The following is a 14,911-nucleotide window of genomic DNA, read 5'->3' as shown; positions in this document are numbered from 1 at the left end:
AATATTCATTTCTTAGATTGTAATTGAACCCCAGTGTTACCTGAATTTCACTCTAAACTTTCATCTATTTTATGACTGTGTTTTACATTTATTTTTAAGCACTGTGAAATATATTTTGGTACCTAACCTATATTTTCTCAAAATTTAATCAATTAGTCTGTTTTCCCACCGATTTGGAATGCCAGCTTATAATTGACATTGACAATTAGTATTTTTTAATCTTTCTGATTAAGTATTTAGAATAATTAGTTAATGCAAATACTGACCAAAATAAATGTATATCCAAATTCAAGAAGAAATAGAAATCACAGAACTCTGAACTAGAAGGAAAATAGGAATCGTAGAAGGAACCTTAGAAATTACAGGCTACAATCCATTTATGAAGATAAAGGAAAATATGTATCCTTTTGGTGACTCAACACTGATAATAATTTTCTCTCTTTCATTTTAGCCTTGTTATTTTTAAGCTGGGATCTCACATATAAAAGTTTAGTAACATCTATTAGCAACGGGGGAATATTTTTGATAGTTAAAGTTAGAGGTATACAGGCAATTCTATTTGCTTTTCGTTTTTTTATTTCAAATAAACTATATAGAAATTAGTTTGTTTATTTGTCTAAGTTCACTTCAGTTTCAAGTCCCCAGACTTAAAATTTTGATACTAAACAGGGGAAATTTCTCTAACATCCATTAGCAAGATATCGAATATGTTTGGACTGCAGCCTACTACCCATGGTACCCTTCATATTACATAAGATAGTGTGCTCGTTGCCAAACGTACGTTTTAGAAATCAAATAAATTTTAGTGTAAAGCTAGTTAATGAAACTAGCAAATTTAGACTTGTTTAAATGTCAGTATAATATTAAGTACCATATGCTCTGTGCCAAGCAGTTAAAATTGTTTTGGGAAGGATATGAAATTAATTGTTAAGAGAATTTAGTGACTTAAAGTACTTCACAATCAGCGTTATCATTTAATGCATCTTTTGGCAATTATTAAACCCTCGGGAACAGCATGAATATCCTTATCAAGTCTGGAAAGACACTAATGGGGAAGAGAATAGAGTGATGCTTGCATTTATATGTGGGCATGAGCCCAAGGAAAAGTGAAGGGGGAAAAAAAAAACCGTAAAAATGCCCTCGGGCTCAGTGCCTGGGGCAGATATGTTGTGCAGCCACCAGAGTCTCCAATAGTGCCATTTCCTACATTTCCCAGTGTTTTACTCCTTTTCTTCCTTTTGTATTTTTGGATGCTTTTCAATTTTAAGGACAGATAGTTTTTTTTTAAATCCCCATGCATTGTTTACTTCTTAGATTATTAACTCAAATCCATGATTAATAAGAAGGTCCTGTTAAGGTCAAAAGTATGTTGGAGGGTTTGGGTTGGTTGAATTTGTAAGTTATTAATAACAATAATAGAAGAAAACAATTATTAAATACTCGTTGCTAGGCACGGTTGTAAGCATTTTATAATTACTATTTTGTTTAATCCTCTAAATCATCTAATAAGATATTTACTAGTTTTGTCTCCACTTTGCAGATGACGAGACTGAGGCAGAGTGAGGTTCGATAACCATTTTAGTTTCGACTTGATGGGAAACTGTCTGAAATATCTACTTTCCTGACTTGGGAAATGCAGCTGTTGGATATAATTGCACTTTTTTTTTAATGTCTCAATATCAGAAATGCCTCGGTTATCATGTAACAAAATTAATAATTGTACTGCAAGTAGCAGCAGGCAAAGGAAGTTACTGGCAGGACTAAATCCAGGTTTTTGTTTAGTTTGTTTTATTTTTTGCTTTGTTTTAGTTCTATTTTCTAGTGAATATCTGAATACTCAATCCGAAAATTTGAAGAAGAAAAAATCCTTTTCTGATACTTGAAGGATCTGAACCGTTTCCACTTAATCTAGATGAGTCAAATGTTGAAGGAGGGCAAGAAGACGGCATATCACTTGGAGGATGGGAGTGAGAGGAAGGAGTTCCAGTGTGGTTCGAGGGATGTAAAGTGGAGAGCCGAGAATGTCCCCCAGTGAAATGTTTGAGACAAAGCAGTCGGTGCCAGAGAATACTTCCCTCTACATTCTATTTCTGCCATTAAACACATTCACACCATCACCTCCTAACCAGCAATACGAGACTGGAATCCTAGGATGTCTTCATAAAATTTCATAAGCTGATTGCTTAGCCAAAAATGTATAATTGTGAGAGCTTGAAACAGTCATTGCCACAGTCCAGTAACCTATGTTAGCAGGTTGCCAGCTTAAATTAATATCTGATCCAAGGTTTTAATTTATTACTACATCACATAGGTAGTGTTTTTAAGCGTTCCTGTGAAAACCGTGGCAGGGTTATATTATTTCACTGGTATAATCACAAAGTCTGTGCTTTTAAATGGTGGACGTACTGTGATTAAGCTAAGTAAAAATTATATAATTTAGGACAAGGAAGGTTTTTTTTTTTTTTTTTTTTTTTTTTTTTTTTTACAGGCCAAGTAGGTAAATGATAGACTTGGGTGAGGATGAGAAGTTCCAGAAAAGCCTGCTCTTGCTAATTCTAGTTCCCACTGAAAGTTTCATATATCCCTTTTTTTGTTAAGGCTCTGCATGTGAATGCTAAGAGGTAAATGATATGTTGGGGAAGGAAAAGAAAGAGGGGAAAGAACTCCTATTATCTGAGCATCTGCTACCAGCTATGCCTAGGAACTGTGAAGGTCTATAAATCCTCACAAGCCTGTAAAGGAAGTGTTGGCATCTCTATCTTAGAGGTGAAGAACATAAATTTCACGGTCAGGTTAAATAGCTTGTAAGTTCACAGTGCTATTAAGTAGTATGGACAGGATTCAAACTCAGGTCTTTTTGTTTTCTAAGGTTTATGTATACTTACGTTATCTTTAGAGCCATCGTTTAAATAAGTTACTAACTACCTTAGCTATCTGTCAAAATCCAGGAAAAATGGTCTTGGACAAGATAAATTTTGGTCACTGTGGGATAAAAAGGATAGAGAGGAAGGGAGAAAGCAGTGGAGTTGGTATTAAGTTTTCAATGCTACTTAGAAGAAGCTGTTACAGAGTTCCCTCCTCAGAGGAAAGTATTTTTATTTTTTCTGGAATGCCGAGGCATGCCAGTTCAACACTTGTTCATATTACTATGAATATACTATGGGTACACTATACAGGTGAACGAAACCCCATAGAAATAGAATAGATTACTAACAATCCTATACATTTCCCTATGTTTCTTTTCTTTTTTATACAAGTGCATTTTCTTTCACAATTATCTTTGTGGCAGGAACTAAGAATTGAATGGGACTATTGAAATGATTCTAGAATTGCAATGCTAGAAAAGATGCCCACAAACATGCTCTGTTCCAGAAAGTAAGAAGAGTGTATAACATTTTATCAGTTTAATTACAAAGTCCATTTAAACATAACTCCCTGGGGATCATGGAATTTGAATCTGTACAGTGTACAATTATCTTTACCCAGTCAGTGCCTGAAATAACTACACTGTTCCCTGGTCTCAGTGCGAAAATTTTTTTTTTTAATGTTGGAAGAGATAAATATAGCATGTGAGCAAACATGGTTTGCTGCTCAATTGTTCAAAACTGTGTTCACACAAACAATTGTTGGGTAATTATTAATGCTAAAAATATGTGAAGTTTCAGTGACTCTACATTTGAAGTCTAGAATGTGTCATTTGTTTTATTCATGATAAACAGATCATTTAGTTGGAAAAATCCCATCTGCTTAGATATATCTCTTATTATTTATGAGAACCATGTTTAGGAATGCAGGCGGCACATGTGCATAATTAATCCTGAAGAGAATTAGACATTGTTTGATTCACAGCTGAATGCAATTAGCATTAGGAAGTTTACATATGTTGGCAATAACACAGATTAGCAACTAAAGTGCTTGTTAAAAAATTTAACCTGAGGCTGCTGGAGCAGACCTCTCTTAATGATGCTTTAAATGTTGTTGATGAAGTAATAATCAATTTTGTTTTATAAATAGTAAATCAAGAATTTAGGTCTAATTAGCAGTGCTACAGATCACTTCACTTCCATATCAGATGTACTTGTGATGTATGCTATGAACTTTCTTTGAGTCTTGTGTGCAAACAGTTGTTATGGAGAAGACGTGATCCTTTCTTGGAGAAAGAAATCATTCCCCAGCTAGAGAAGAGTAAGGCGTCTACCTTCTGGAAGGACTCTTCCAGAGATGTGTAGCGTGAGAGTTCTGTCTTTGTCTCTCTGCAGCTTTTAATTGCAGGAGAGAGAAACAATGCCTTCTCTTTTGCAAGGAGAGCCATTAGCCAGCTTTACAGACTGTGAAACCGAGTCATCTAATGGGGAGGGAGGAGAGAATGGAAATGGCGAAAATGAGGCCGAAAGTAAAATTGAGCTATAATTGTTTGCACTTCAACTTTGAGAAGTTCACCATTAATTAAAATGTTTCTGCACCACTCACCACCAGACTGGCAAGAAGGAGGCAAGGCTACATGTGAGGCAGCCCCAGAACCTTCAGGAAAGCAAGCAAGGCCTTTTATGAGGGAGGGAGCATCTTCAGCACACAAACTCAACAGAGTCACTGGAAAGCAGGCAGGCCACTGTCACCTGACCATTTTCACACAGCCCTGAGTTACGATTTTGACTCTTCCTGCGCCTCATTATAAATTAGAAATATACATTTTTAGAATGAATTGGGAGAGAGGACAATTACCTTAGGAAACACCTGCCCTCTTTCATAGATTCTGGAAGCCTCACATTTCTTTTTTTCCTATTTTAACATCCCTGAAATGTGGGTACTTCTCACAATGATGACCATATTTCAGTTAATTAGCAACAGTTTTTTCTTTAGTACGTAAAATAATGCTAATAGCGTGTTAGATTCATTTAAATGTGGGACCCAAAGTCTCTTCTGTGCCAGGCACTGTGCTGGGGATGAGGAGTAAATGAGATGTGATATAATGTAAGAAGGGTTACCTAGGGGTGCCTGGGTGGCTCAGTCGGTTAAGCGGCCGACTTCGGCTCAGGTCATGATCTCACAGTCCGTGAGTTCGAGCCCCGCATCGGGCTCTGTGCTAACAGCTCAGAGCCTGGAGCCTGTTTCAGATTCTGTGTCTCCCTCTTTCTGACCCTCCCCCGTTCGTGCTCTGTCTCTCTCTGTCTCAAAAATAAATAAACGTTAAAAAAAATTAAAAAAAAAAAAAGAAAAGAAGGGTTACCTAAAGGTAGGTACGAAGAGCCTACTTGTGATTGAACTTGCAGAAGGCTAACTTCACTTCCTTACGGTCCCATGAGCCTGTGAGCGTAGTTTTGTTACAGGATCGTGCACTTACACCCATCATCAGTATAGTGACTCTCTTCTGGATGATAAGGATGACAGGGGACCAATGTAGAATGTAAGCTCTGTGCAAACAAGGAGGTTTTCCTGTTCGTTCACAGCAGGGTTCCTAGCTCTGAGACAAGTGCATGGTATGTGGGGTCATGCAATAATTTCTTGTTGAATGAAGAAAAAGCCAGGTCAGGGGTTGGCTTTGCCCTGTGCTCAAAGATAGCTTTTACATTTGTAAATGGTTGCAAACAAAAATCAAAGGAAGAATAATATTTTACAACATACGAACATTACATAAAATTCAAATTCCCATGTACATAAATACACTTTTATTGGCACATATCCAGACTCATTCATTCATTCATTCATTCATGTTTTGTCTGTAACTGTTTTCTCATTACAGAGGCAGAGTTGAGTAGTGTTAATGGGGATCTTATGGTGCACAAAACCTAAAATATTTATTGTTGGCCACTTACAGAAAAAGTTTGCTGCCTCCAGACTAGGCTATTGTCGGAGAGATCAGATGAGGAACTTTGGTACCGACCAGCTGTCCTGTACCTTCAGTAACACATTCCTGTGGAATTACCTCCTGCTCTTCTTCTCACTAGATTAGGAAACCTGAACATCATCACTGCTGACATGCTTGATGACAGGGAAGCTGAACCCCATCCTGAGTCCCCTCACACACACACACACACACACACACACACACACACTGCAATTGTCCCTTGACCCTCATAAAATTAAATTAATTTTGGCTCTCCTGGTAGAAATGCATAAGCTGAATTGTATATATTAAAGCTTAATGATAATACCTCCTGGTACAGGATCAAATTTGGTACAACTTTAATCCATTTGGCTTCAATCCAAGAAGAGCCATTATAGAAAGAAAGTACCAGCTGAATTTCATTATCAAAATACTTTCTGTGTTATGTGGTCCTGAGACGTAAACCTAGAGAGTGTTATACTTTTAATTAAAGATTATGCGTTCTGAAGATCATCTCCTCATTCACATCTGCTACGTGCTAGATGTTTTCACTTGTCCACTAGGAGTACAGTGACTACAAAAGAGTCCCAAAGCATGGCAGCCTGGCAGGGCGCCAACACAGTCTGAGGGTATCTGACATCGGGGCAATGTTGCCAGTGGTTCCACTGGACCTTGGTACAGTCTGTACTAACAGTACACAGAGAGCAGCCCGCAAGGGGGAGGAATATAGGCATAGAGATAGAGAAAGCACACGTAGTTCTGAGCTCTCCCCCTTTACCTCTCAATAGCACAACCTGCTAGAGATGGGAGTTGATTTCTTCTGTATGCAGAGACTCAAACTAGTCTTGCAAATCTCTAAGCACTATGAAGACGGTGTCCAGATCTGTCTTGCTCATGGCTCTGTGTACCCCCAGTGCCTTGGCATAGTACATAGCCAGCACGTCTTGGAACAGACCTCAGCCAGGCCATAAGATAGCTGGGTTCTCTTAGATCTCTCCTTAGAGTAGGCAATTCTTTGCCATCTCTGCACCATCTGTTGATGTTACGGAGTCTTTCTGAATGTGGGATAGATACAATTATGCAGGAAAAATCCTCCTCTCAAAAGAATAAATGGGAGAGGGCAGGGGACAGTTGGTTAAAAAATAATAAGACTTTAAGATAATGTTAGTCACTGCTTTATCTTTAGCTAAGGAGTAAATCCTAAGTACAGACAACTATTTCTGCAGTATCTCAGCAAGACTGAAGAGAGAACTGGTCCCAAATTTCTTCCTTATCTATCTGCATGACGATTTGAAATTTTATAGGTGAAGTTTTCACCAATTTAGACTTAGCAATTCCTAAATGTTTATATTAAAAAGAAAAAGAGTTATTTGGGGGTATTACTACCCAGTAGCCACTAATTTATCATCCATTAATATTTTAGTATAAATTAGTAAGATAATTACTCTCCAAGAACATAGAGCTGAGGAATGAAACAGGATTGCAAATGACTTTGAAGAGCTGGACCAAATATCAAAGTTCAGAATATAAGGTAATGTCCACAGTCCAGTTCTACAAAGTCATTTGTTGGGAAGCTGTTGAGTAACCAGGGGGCACCTAGAAAGAGATGCTAAAACTGGGAGGAAGATTGTGGCAGAGACGGGTACATCCCCAGTGTGCATTTCTCCCTTCTGTCGTTTAGTTACACACACACACACACACACACACACACACACACACACACATTGAGTTTCAGCAGGAATCATGGCAACCCGCTAAGTGTTTTTTTCGCCTTTCTTATGGTTAGGCATCCCCATATGTCTAAGTTCTGAACAAGGAGAAGTTAACAGAGATAATATTTGCCATTTATATGTTATATCCCTAAAAGAAAGTTGCTTATTTTCCACTGCGTCTCTTTCCTTCTTCCTGTGTGCAAGAACAAGGACATGGTGCTCATAATCTAGGGTATTGGTCTGCTAGAACTGCCATAGCAAAAGACCACAGAGCGGGTGGCTTAAATCACAGAAATGTATTTTCTCACAGCTCTGGAAGCTAGAGGCGCGAGATGTAGGGCCCTCAGGATGAGTTCCTGGTGAGGCCTCTCCTGGCTTGTAGATAGTGTCTTCTCACTGTGTCTTCACAGGACCCTTCCTCTATGCTCACACGGAGAGAGATCTCTGGTGTCTCCTACTCTTTTTATAAAGTCACCAGTCCTGTGGGATTAAGGCCCCATTCTTAGGAACCCATTTAATCTTTTTTATCTCTTTTTGGGCTCTGTCTACAAATACAGTCACGTATGGGATTAGTGCTTCCACATACAAATTTGAGGAGGGACACAATTCTGTTCATAACAGCCAGCTTGGATGACATCTCCCAGGTGATGGTGGAGCACAATGGTGGGAGAAACCTGGGGTTCTGAGGACTTCTTAAAGTAAAAGCTTGTAACCTCCTTGAACCCCTCTCAGGACTGGGTTCTGTTTCAGCTACTGGGTTCTGGATGTGTTTGTTGTAGCAGCTGTATCCTAACTAATAGGGTGTGAAAGAGGAGAGTCCAGATCAACTTTCTCTTACTTCACAAATCTGCTTGGGAAGCTACTCATAAGAGAGAGAGAGAGAGAGAGGGAAAGAATAGGTCATCCATCCTCTTATCTGAATATCTTTTTGAATGTGCTTTGACTCCATTTTAATACTAATCTAATTATATCCCAATAGGCAAATGCACAGAAATCACAGTCTCATCTTTCATACAACGACTCTATCTAATCTGTGGCAGTGGAATTCGTTTTGGTCCTACTTTGCAATAGATGTGAGTATACCAAAGGTATAATTTTAGATATCGGCTTAATCATATTTCTTGCCAACTTTATGTTGCCAACTTTAAGGGCAGTGCTCATTTTTTAAAGTAAATACCTCTGTAAAAATAGAATTATTTGCCATGAAATTAAAATACCTTATAAAAATCCCTTTTTTAGGATGCTTGGAAAACAGAAGAGTTATTGAGTTTCTTTTAGGGATAGTAGAATGTTTGAAAAGTAGATTATGGTGATGGTACATGCAACTCTCTGAACATTACAAAAAAACCACAAAAAGCAAAACAAAAACAAAAACAAAAACCCACTGACCTGTGCATTTTAGTGGGTGAATTTATGTAACCTATGAGTTATATCTCAATCAAGCTGTTAAAAAAAAAGACAGAGGAATATGAGATCTATTGCCAAACACATTGAGAAATGTTTCCTGCTTTATCCAGCCTTGGAGAATTTATAGGTGCGGTAAGATATTGGCCTTTGAACAAACAAACAAAAACCCGTTTAACTTTGTATATCCAAGGGCTTCTTGAAATTATATAACCCTGACTCATGTATCACTTAACCTGGTAGAGCAGAGGTATATGCTCAGCTCAAAGAATAAAGTACTCTGAACTCCTGCTTTCCTGGCTTAACTAGAAAGGGATATAAAAGTTTCACATGACTTACAAAAAGTCCAGGGGGAGGGGTCCAGGACTGGCACAGGAGCTCAGAAAGGCCCACAGTGAGACTCTGTCTTGAACTCCACTCTCCTCATCACGTGGGCTTTTGTCATTTGGCTTGAGGTGGTTCAAGAACTTCTTTCCTGTGCTCTGCCCTCTGAGCATAAAGAACGGAAACACTGCAGAAGTTTCCACTTCCCTTTTCTTGTGCAGAAATCTGCCATGCGTCGTCTCTTAACTGCCAAAGAGAGTAAGAAACCTAGAATTTAAGCTCTCCAGGATGTACTCTGCAAGAAGAAAGGGGAGAAAGAGATCGTTAATAGCTTTTGACTTTCTAATTCAGCATTGGCAAGTCCATCCCTCTGACTGTTCAACATATACATAATATATATTTTTAAGTAGATCCCATGTATCATGTTTATTGGGCAAAGTATCTAATGATTGAGAAATATGTTATATTTCAGGTTTAAACATAGAATTAAATTAATGGTATATCAAATCTTCACCAAATATTTGGATATAGAGAATTAAAATTTTGAAATTATAGGATTTTGGAAACTGTTCTTTACGTGGAAGGCACATACTCTTTCCTATAGGATTCAGTTCTCAGGCCACACCCAGTATCTGCATCCTGCCTGAAGTCTGGCTTTCCACGTGATATTCAGCCTTCAGCATTAGGCCCTACATTTCTCCTTAAAAGTCCATAAGGTAAAAATGACTTATTTGCCCTGAACCAAACCCAGACAACCTCTCTCAGGAGCATAACTACCTATTTATTATTAGAATAAGTAATGGTTATAACTAGTCACCAAGTGTGACAATACAAATGCATATTCCCATGAGGCAGCTTCTAATATACAGATAGCTCAAGACACACAATCTATCTATCTATCTATGTTTGTGTATATATTATATATTTTAGTAATATAAGCCCTTACTGTGTCAAAAATCCAAGCTATAGCCAGTTTTTCCTAGATTCTATTAGATACCCCAAATCCAAAACAAAAAATTAGATTGGAAAAAGAAAAAAAATGGAAGTTGAAGAGGGAAAAGCTAAGTAAAAGCCACTATAGCCTTAAAATTGTCTTTCAAGGATATATATATCCGTGTGTGTGTGTGTGTGTGTGTGTGTGTGTGTGAGGGGCACTAAGATAGCCAAGTCAGCCTTTGTTCTGGATACAGTTATCCTCATGGAACCAAAGAGCTCTTCTCCAGAAGAAGGGATACAGAAGGAGCCCTCTGGCATATGTACGAGCTAGACTGAAAACCAGAGTAATGAGCATGCCTAGGAGTCTTCCTACAGAAGTCACTAAATTAAATAGCCTCAAGATGATGAGAGACACACATGGATGGGGGCCTCTGAACCTGCATAGTCTGTGTTCTGCCTTCTGAGAGGCCCCTCACACAGTAGGTACAGCCTCCACACACATCTCTGCTTTGTTTCCCTAGTTTTTTTTTCTCTTTGTATTATTAAGAAAATGGAGATGGCTATTAATTAAATACTTTTACCAAACCAATTGAATTAATTGGTCCCTTTTACACTTAGTTCTAAATTTGGTACTTCCGAATAAGTGAAAGTCTTTCTGTCTTTAATGGGGAGAGTCTTAGGATCCTAAACAGTGAGTCAGCTGTAGGATTGTGCAGATTCATGTCTTTTGAATTGGACTATCCAGTTGGCCTTACCTGGTATGTTTATTCCTTTTTTATTAGAGCATGGGTGACAGAGTTAGAGCATCTTATGAAGTTTCATAATTTCCACATTTTTACTGTAAGCTTAAATCCTTTTCTTATGTCTTCTCCAGATGTAGAGAGCAGCGGGTCATTATTTTTCTATACTGTTCTTCAACTGTAGATGCTGTTAGACCTTTCTTTTGGCTGAATAATCCAAGTTCCTTTCCTTAAATTTTCCTTTGTAGCTCCTATTTCTCAACACTTTAACAACTCTCATCGAGGTCCTCAGTTGTTACAAATAGTCATTTTCACTTTTTTTCCTCTGCATGATGACTTGAAATAGTATTTCTAAGAAAAAATTAATATAGCTTTAAGTGGTTTTACACTATGCACGTTACAGGGTCTGAAGAAATACACTCTCGAGATTCAAAAAGACTGGTGATTACTTTTGAAAACTTAGGCTGAACTAGGTAGCTCCAGAAAATGGGATAAAATAAAACATGTAGGTTTTATTTGTCAGAACAAAGAGATTTGCTGGGATAATTACAATTTGGCAAGTCTATTGTGAGGTCCCTGGAGTGGGGGAAAAAAAAACCCTACAGCTTATATGGGATAATAGAAACATGAGCAATAAGCAGCATGGGGTTTTACAGGGAGAAAAAGTCACTCAAAAAACAAAAGTCCTCTTTTCTTTAACAAAATTACAAAATTAGTAGATGAAGGAAAAGTATTTAGTTTAATGCACCTGGTCATCTATAAAGCTTTTAATAAAGTTTTACCTCAAAATGTGATTCAAATTATCTTATGAATAAAGAATAACTTTTGAGACAAGTGAAACCTTTTACCTCCTAGACTGCCTACCAAAGATTGGAGCCTAATATCAGGCAAGGACATAGGAAAACTGGGCTTCAATGTTTAGAGAACAAGGTGATACCTGTCACATACATACCTCTGGGCTAGTTCTCCCCTATTGACCTTCCCCTCAAAGACCAGACCTTTAGTCTCTGAGGGCGAAATGTTACAGTGTTACAATGTCCAGGACATCAGGCACTTTGAAGGCTAGAGATAATGTGGGAGGGGGTGCAGGAGGTAGACAATGATGCATGATGAACCACCCCAGCTCCCTCCCCTCAGCCCCCCATAGTGTCATGCCCACAGCTGGTCTTGTAGCTATACACCCCTCCCAGGAGATAAAGAGGATTCTCTGGAGAAAGTAAAGGCTCTAGTGGAAAACCCATAGATTCTAACATTTAAAGATTCCCTCACATAAATATCCATGATGAAATTTTTCTCATATACCAAGAGATGTCATCCAGTTTTTCCTTTTCGATTTATAAATGTGTCTCACTCCTAAGTTTGAAAGAACAGTCAAGACATACCAAATATTGGAAGGAAAAATTAAAAATATACAATAGAGAGTGACACAAATAAAGAGAATAGACGGGGGGGAAATAGAGATGATATAAGGCACAAAAGAAAACTTTTAAAAATATTACATGAATTATTATTATTATCTGGATTGTTGAGAGAAGAATTGTACCTAAAAGAAATAGGTTATAATAAGAAGAAAGAATAATAAAAAATAAGGAATAACACTTATAATTTAAAATGTAGGGGCACCTGGGTGGCTCAGTCGGTTAAGCGGCCGACTTCGGCTCAGGCCATGATCTCGCGGTCCGTGAGTTCGAGTCCCGCATCGGGCTCTGTGCTAACAGCTCAGAGCCTGGAGCCTGTTTCAGATTCTGTGTCTCCCTCTCTCTGACCCTCCCCCATTCATGCTGTGTCTCTCTCTGTCTCAAAAATAAATAAACGTTAAAAAAAATTAAAAAAAATAAAATGTGATATTTTTTCTTCAAGTTTTTATTTAAATTCCAATTAGTTAACGTACAGTGTAATATTAGTTTCAGGAAACAGTATAAAGTTCCTCAAAACATTGAAAATAAAATGTGATTCCTGGACAAAATTCTCTGACGATATAAAAGATAGTGACACTATATAAGAGGAAATAGACAATTTAAAAGATACAAATCCAGAAATGCAGAACAAAGAAAATAGAGGTGACAAAATTCCCAAAAATCAATTCAGAAGTATTTCACAGAACTGAATATCCTATGTCTCCAAATGCAAAGGGCCAAGCACAATAGAGAAAGATTCTCACCAGAGCAGACTGTTATGAACTTCCTGAAAAACAGGGATGAAAAAAAGATTCTAAGAATTTCTTAAAGAGTAGAAGCAAGTCATAGAGAAATGCTTAGGAATAAGAAATTGTATTCAAATTCTTAAGAACAACCCTGAGTTCCAGAAGACTGTGGTTCAGTGCCTATAAGATTTCTTTATAAAGTGATTTTAAAATTATCAATCATATATGAGGGTACAATAAAGATATCATCAGATATTCACTATCTAAACTGAATGGGTTACTGTGCACTCTTTCTTAGGAAGATGCTAGAAGATATGTTTTGGAAGTTCAAGAGAAAAAACACTAAAGAAGATCCAGGAGTCCAGGGTTCAAGTACAGGAGACAGGCAGAGATAAGGACCAATATGTCAGCTGTGCACACCTACAGAGAATATAGAATGGAGGAAGAGATAGAAAACTGGTGTGGAGACAGGTGTGGGGATGGGGGAGACTCCTTAGAACCATGTTTCAACATTTAAAATATGCTAATAGTCCTTTGACATATTTTGGAGTATTTATTTTAATAAATTTATTTTGAAAAATAACTTCATAGGTAATATAAATAGGAAAAAGTTATAGAAACCAAGCAAGGAAATAATGAGATAATATTAATTTCAGTAAAAAGAAATTTATCAGGGAAGAATTATAATTCCAGAGTGAAAACTATTTATGTAGAATATTTATATAAACACTATTCACCTTAACCAGCAAATTATAATTTAACTATATTGAGAGACTGGGAAGAGCAATAAGAGAGAGGTAAATTCTATACTTCCAAAACAAAAAGTTAATATATTATTTCTATAACTGTCAAATTAAGAAATGGATATGTATGTGATATATATATATATGTGTATATATATATGTATACCAGAATATATGTGTATACACACACACACAGACACAGGATATATATATGACATATATGAGTAGATATAAAGGATATATATGACATCTATGGATATATATAGGATATATATATGAATATCAGAATATATATAATATGTAGATATATGGACATATGTATGAATACCACAGAAGTACCGTAACCAAGAAGAAACACCTTAATGGCGTTGAACGTGGTTGTCTTTACAGAGCAGAATAACTAAATGTGGTAGTAAGGACTGTTGGATTGTGACATAAACCTTTTTAGCACTACATATATGTATTAGTTTCAGAAAGTTGAACACAAACTCATAAATGCTAATAAGAAGAAGTAGGTTGAGAAGATCATACTGAGTTTTCTCCAAATCAGTCAAACTGGTTAGGCTAAGTAGTGACCTTTATCTTTTGACTGGTCAGTTTTGTTTGCTTGTTTGTTTTGTGTTTATTTCTGGGAATGAACCCTCTGGACAAATTGAGATTTATTTGCAGTTACAATAGTACATAGATTAGATCACAGTTTCTAAGTGCTCTTTCTAAATATGTCATTTTATTAGTTTATATGTACGTAATTTTATTGTTAAACTTGGTTTTCTCAAGTGATTTTGTTGGGCATATAGAAATACAAATCTCAAAGAATTAAAACCACATATAAAGTCCCTGAAGGTATTAGAAGATTTTCATCTAAAACTTTCTGTCTTTATATTTTATGGCTTCTCATCTCTACTCAAGACTTTCTTCTTCAAATTTTCTTCCTCATTTCTGATACCTGTTTCTTTTTGCCCACGTGGTGACTCAATTTGTCCCGGCCCCGCAGGCTGTCTAGGGCCTCATGTAGCTACGGAGGGCAATTATGGCGAAGAAATGCTAATGTGAATGGAGCTTCAAGAATTGTTGCAAAGCACCGG

General features: G+C 37.1%; 1 long non-coding RNA gene across 1 annotated transcript in view; it reads left to right on the top strand.

Annotated features, from left to right (window-relative positions):
- LOC132679414 (uncharacterized) overlaps nucleotides 1-14,911 on the top strand; it is a 180,931-nt gene that overhangs the window by 164,429 nt on the left and 1,591 nt on the right. The gene's annotated exons all lie outside the window — the stretch shown is intronic.

Source organism: Panthera onca, chromosome A2 (assembly GCF_046562875.1).
Source record: "Panthera onca isolate mPanOnc1 chromosome A2, mPanOnc1 haplotype 2, whole genome shotgun sequence".
Taxonomy (NCBI): domain Eukaryota; kingdom Metazoa; phylum Chordata; class Mammalia; order Carnivora; family Felidae; genus Panthera; species Panthera onca.
Note: the sequence above shows the minus strand (reverse complement) of the source record. Positions and strands in the feature narration are given on the sequence as shown.